The 6,435-nt window shown below is 38.7% G+C and overlaps 1 non-coding gene across 1 annotated transcript; it reads left to right on the top strand.

Moving 5' to 3' along the window:
* The first annotated feature begins 916 nt into the window (after nucleotides 1-916).
* Nucleotides 917-1,023, top strand: LOC121210537 (small nucleolar RNA R71). The gene has a single exon (XR_005905655.1). It is a non-coding gene; the product is annotated as a small nucleolar RNA R71 (small nucleolar RNA).
* Nucleotides 1,024-6,435: the final 5,412 nt, after the last annotated feature.

Genomic DNA, 6,435 nt, shown 5'->3' on the forward strand with positions numbered 1-6,435 from the left:
ATGTTTCTTTAAAAGTTTAAGGAATTTACCAAATTGTTCGTTTGAGCAGTCTTTCCTTGTTGCATTGGGGTATGATGCATGAGGTTTATATTCTGTACTTACCGATTTTTATTTGTTTTGGCCTACCTCATTCTTACCTTCGCTTACCATTAGTTTTGGCCTTGGTTTTGCCACTAACCCTTCCTCGTCTTGAATGGAAATTTCATTGAGTTGCTCCTTAGGTTAGATTCAATGTTGCTTGGCAGGCTACCTTATGGTCGTTCAAAAATCAACTTGGTAAGCTGTCCAATCTGAGTTTCGAGCCCCTGGATTGATGCTTGTTGATTTTTGAGTGCCATCTCAGTATTTTGAAAACGAGTCTCTGACACCGAGATGAATTTGATAAGCATCTCCTCAGGGTTCGGCTTTTTCTCCTGCTGTTATGGTGGTTGCTGAAAGCCTGGAGGGGGTGGTGGTTTCTGATTTCCTTGGCCTCCCCATGAAAAGTTTGGGTGATTCCTCCAACCTGCACTGTAAGTATTGCTATAAGGATTGGTTTGAGATTAAGGATTATTTGTTCTCCATGTTGTGGCCATAAGGTGGGTATTCTGAATTGCTCGATCCACCTCCATTTGCTTCGCACTGCATTACTGGGTGAACCTGTGAAGAACTAAGAAAACCATCAATTTTCTTATTCAAGAGTTCTACCTGATTAGAGAGCATGGTGATGAAATCGATGTTATAAACGCCAGTTGTTTTCGTTGGCTTTGTCCTCATGACTTGCCACTGATAGTTATTCAGTGACATATCCTCTATAAATTCATAGGCATCTTCAGGTGTCTTATTATTGATGGTTCCTCCAGCGGCTGCATTAATCATCCGTCGAGTCGAAGGATTCAGGCCATTATGAAAAGTTTGAACTTGTAGACAGAGTGGTAACCCATGGTGAGGGCATCTTCGCAAAAGGTGCTTATATCTCTCCCATGCATCGCAGAGTGTTTCTAAATCCATCTGCACAAAAGAAGAGATATCATTACGTAGTTTAGCCATTTTAGCCGGCGGAAAATATTTTAGTAAAAACTTTTCGGTCATTTGTTCCCAAGTAGTGATTGACCCTCATGGTAATGAGTTCAGCCATTGTTTATCCTTATTCCTTAACGAAAAGGGAAACAATCGAAGGTGGATGGCGTCATCAGAAATGCCATTAATTTTAAAGGTATCGCAAAATTCTAGGAAATTTGCCAAGTGAGCATTGGGATCCTAGTCTTGCAAACCATCAAACTAAACAAACTGTTGTATCATTTGAATTGTGTTAGGTTTCAATTCAAAATTATTTGCAGCAATAACAGGTCTAACTATACTTGACTCAGTTCCTATTAAAGAAGGTTTAGCACAATCGTACATAGTGCGCGGAGCAGGATTCTGATTTACTTAATTAACAACAATCGTAGGAGGTATCAGGTTTTCCTAATTTTTAGCCATCTCATTGGTTGTGGTTGAAGTATCGTCCTCTTGCTCGTTCTCTGTGTATCTTAGGCTTAGTCTTACTTCTCTTCAATTTCTGTAAACTATGCGGTCGACCTCACCGTAAAAAGTAGTGGTCCTGATAGGTTTCTTCTGGTCATAAACTAGAAAAACGTATCAGAAGAAAATAAATGAAGAATTAGAAAATAAAATAAAATTTTAAATTGCAATAAAAGTAAAATGGCTAAATTAATAAAAATCAAGTGTTCCTAATATCTTAGTTCCCCAGCAACGGCACCAAAAACTTGACACGTGATATTCATGACAGGTTTTAAATATTTATAATGAATCATTCTTAAACTAACTATTATCACAGTGAAGGCAAGTGTACCTATCAAACAGTAGTATAGGTTTAGCAAGACCGGATTATCGAACCCAAAGGAACTAAAAGTACTTGTATCAACTTTTTTTTATTCTCTAGCCTCAAAAATAAAAGGGTTTTGTTTATCTAACTAATTAATTAAACTAAGAAATCACAGAAAATAAATTTGCGAAAAATACTTTTTGGAAAACTTTATTGACTAAGACAATACCTAAGGAAAAATCCACCTAGAATTCACTTGTTATTTGACTCTAAATTGGACAATTTATTCATTCAACTTGTTCTGTAGATATACCTAAGTTATATTATTATCTCGCTCGAGACTAACATCATCTAACCCTAGATTGAATAATTGAAATCTCTTTCTAATTAATGCCCTAGGGTTGCATTAACTCAATCTATGGATCTCCTTATTAGGCTTTACCCTAATCTGGTAAAATCTTGTGACCCTATCTCTAGGCGCGCCACCAACTCCGCTTATTTATGACAAATTTACTCATAGACAGGGTCTATTCCTCCTCTGAATAAGAGCTTAACTTGAATCAATATCCTGGAATATCAAAATAAGAATTAAGAACAAGTCAAATATTTATCGTACAATTCAGATAATAATAACAAGATCCATCTTAAGTTTCATCCCCTTAGGTATTTATGGTTTTTAGTTCATACTAATGAAAAAAAAAACATCTCAAAAGAATAAAATAACAAAACATAAGAGAACCCAAAACTCCTGAAGCAATTTGAAGGGAGATCTTTAGTCTTGATGGTGAATTCGGCTTCTGAGATGGATCAATCGGCTTTCCTTGAGCAATTCCTTGTTTTCTCCTTTGCATTCCCCCGTCTAAGTGCCTCCTCAGGTGTTTGAATAGGCTTTGGAATGCCTAAGAGCCTTCAAAATTGGCCTTTTCTAAATTGGACTAAACTTGGGCTCGGTAGGGACACGCTCGTGTGCGATTGCTTAAGGCCGTGGTCAAGGCTGTTAAATTGGCACGGGCGTGTGATCTACCCGTGTAAATCGTGATTTGACCTTGCCAATGGGACACGGTCGTGTGGTCTGCCTTTGTGAGGAAGTCGAGGCCGTGTTGATTTCATACGTTGGCCCATTTTCTCTATTTTTGGCCCGTTTCTCATTCCTTTCACTCTCCTATGCTCACCTAAGTATAAAAGATGAAATTAAGGCATTAGAAGCATGAAATTCACCAATTTTGAGGAAAAATCATCCATAAAATGTGCTAAGCATGGGATAGAAATATGTATAAATTACGATTTATCAAGCACGAGATTGTGAATAAATTCGTTGAACATAAGATGTCGAGAAAATCCCGTTCGAACCTTAGGAATAGTTTAGGATACAATGTGACATGTCACTAGGAGCTATGTGGATATGAGCTCATGAATCCGGGTACTGGTCTTGTACGTCCTACCGGTGGCTGGGAAGTCCGGCATGTTTTGCGGGTACCTGTCAGCTTGTGTGAATAGCACTACTAGTTACGTCCTAACTGTCAGCTTATGTGAGCAGGCCCGTGAGCAGCTTGTGAGTGAGCAATATGTGATTGTGATATGAGGTAGCTTGTGGCTACATTTGATGCACTATGTGCAAGTCTTCCGCGTATCAAATAATATTCCAAGTGTTCAACGAGTAAACTTGTGAGTTAATCAACAAGTAAATCAATGAAAAGAGAATATGACAGTGTGATTTGAGTTGGTACAGATATGTACGATAAGCTCATCTGAGAAAGCTTGATATATGATGAATGTTTGGTAAGATTGAAAATGTATAAGTTATGTTTACAAATTTGAGTTATATTTAAGAATTCTTGATAACAGTTAAGTAAATGTAGGTTATGCCTTAAATGTATATATGTAACGCCCCAAATTTTGGGCCTGGAAGTATTAGGTCTTAAGCATGGGAATAGTTAGGAGGCTGCACATAAATGTTTAATTGTGTAAGAAAGTGACACATTTGTGTATCTGCTTCAGTGGTTAAGTGTTCTAGGAAGTGTTTGAGAAGTCTTGGGTTCAAGCCTTGGCTTGCCCAAACGTTTTGTTTTTAAAGGAATGAACACTGTCTCGAGGCAGTAGGCTTTTAAATAAAAATGGGTGAAACATGACATAAAGAGCCTACTGGTCTAGAGGGTAGGTGGCGTTTTACCTGTGCTAGAGGGCTGAGGTTCGAATCCTGGTGAAGGCAGTGGGGTGTTTTATTTTTCTGCTCTTTCTGTCTAAGTAGTTAAGGTTGACCGAAACTCTACTGAGTTGAGTGGAGTTTGAATTGGTGATTGAGGAGATATTGATGGAAGGATTTTAGGAGGGATTTGTGGAGGAAATAGTGGGGAGTTGAGGGGAGAGGTAGAGTTGTACCAAAATTGAACTTTAGGTACTCAAAAGAATTTGGCCTACGTGGTATGCTTCTCATTTTGCAGTTTTCCCTGCTCTTTTCTGCTTGAAGGCCGATTGTGGTAGGGGTTCCATTCGAGTATTTTTGTTTCATCTATTTCATCTTTGACAACCATTTCCTTGGCCGAACACTTTTTCTTCTTCTTTCAACACATTCGAGTCTTGGTCTAGTCTATGCTTATTGTCCCCAGTGTTCTCCTATTAACCGATTGCCTCTCTTTTTCTTCCTTCCCCAATCGATTCTTTTTTTGGCCGAATATACCTTTGTCCTCTCCTTTGATTCTTTTTTGTTAACAGATTTCCTTTCTCTTCATCTTTCTATTCTGATTGAATACCCACTACTTCTCATATCTGTTCGCCCTCAAACCATTTCTCTTATCATCTCTTTCTATTTGGTACCCAGGCCAAATACCTCATCTCTCTCTCTCTCCCCATTTTGTTTTTGGTTTGGCAATTATTCTCTAAGAAATTGGTAAGTACACTCGAATCCTTCTTGTTCTCTTTAACTGTTGTCAATTCTCATCTCCCTTCTCTTATGTGTGGTGTTTTTTCAGTTTCTAGAACTTCTTGAGGAGTGAAGGGGTTTACAAGTGTTACTGAAGCATTCAAAACCTTTCTTTCGCCACTCGATTGAAGGTAACTCTATTTGTAGTCATTGTGTTCAATTGGGGTATGTTGGCTTGCATTACTTGGTGTTGGCCGAATCCTTCTTTCTATAAGTTGTATATGTTGATTCAAGCCATGTGTTTTAGCAATCATAATTAATAAAATCTGCTTGTAATGTAGATATCCGTCAAGGAGTTTAAAATCAACCTTGACAGTGATTTAAGCAAGCTAAACCACACTCGTTCAACAAGGCAAGTATCAAATATGATTTTGGGATAAGTGTTAAAAAGAGGGTGTTTAACCCTATTGGTTAAAGGACTGACAGAGTGTCATGATTGAATATAGGTTTGGTGCTCGTGGGCTTCTGCGCGTTTTTGCAAGCAAGTGTGTATAAACGCTGCCTTTGATCGTAAATCGGTGAAAAGCTGAAAGTGCGAATAGTTGACACCACACGGACGTGTAGTTACCCGTGTGGTAGCTCGTGTGACTAAACATGGGTAGATGATCGACGAGGTCGGCCATGAACGATTTCATGTGTGGTCCCCAAACGGTAAACCACACAAAATGGTAGAGAATAATGGGCCAGGCTGTGTAATCCACACGACCAAGGCCATTTCTAGGCTATGTGGGCTATATGGGCGTGTGGGCCCACATAGGCCCACATTATGAGCTTTGGGCCCATTTTCATTGTTTGACTGCTTTGCCCTCATGAGGTAAAATGACTGTTTTGCCCTTATGGGGTAAAATGACTGTTTTGCCCTTATGAGGTAAAATGACTGATTTGCCCCCATGAGGTAAAATGATTGTTTTGCCCTCATGAGGTAAAATGACTGTTTTGCCTTTGTGGTAAAATGACTGTTTTGCCCTTATGAGGTAAAATGATTGTTTTGCTTTTATGGGATAAAATGACTATTTTGCCCTATGTGATAAAATGACTGTTTTGCCCTTATATGGTAAGATGATTGTTTTTCCCTATATGATGTATATATATGTGCATGTATGACCGTATTTTAGCATGTTATCTAAACTGTAATGGATACATGTATGATTCAATGATATGACATGACATGACTTTATGATGCATTGCATGGGGATGGGTTTATATTGATCGGAGGAAGTGTACTAAAAGGCTTCGAGCCTAAGTTACTGGCAGCCCAGCTACATATTACTGTTTAGTGCTGCAACCAGTGTTAATTCTGGAGTGTAGGGATGGGTGGGTTGATTATATATCCACAAGGAGTGTAGGGTTGGATGGAGATGGAATGTAGAGGCTGGATGGGTAGGGCTTGTATACTGTTACTGCACTGATTACTATTACTACACTGATTACTATTACTGCACTGATTACTGCTACTACACTGATTACTGTTACTGCACTGATTACTGTTACTACACTGTTTATTGTTACTACAACGGGCCAAGGCCCGAACATATAACTGTTTCTGTATAGAGTTGGGCAAAAGCCCGAACTAACATTGTCACTGTTTCTAAAAAGGGCTTAAGCCAGACTGTGCTTGTTTTCTCACTGTTTGCTTATATGGGATTACACACTGAGTTTTCATAAACTCACCCATCTGTTTATCTGTACTGGTAATCCTCAAGCTTAG

This window comes from Gossypium hirsutum, chromosome A11 (genome assembly GCF_007990345.1).
Source record: "Gossypium hirsutum isolate 1008001.06 chromosome A11, Gossypium_hirsutum_v2.1, whole genome shotgun sequence".
NCBI classification, from domain to species: Eukaryota; Viridiplantae; Streptophyta; class Magnoliopsida; order Malvales; family Malvaceae; genus Gossypium; species Gossypium hirsutum.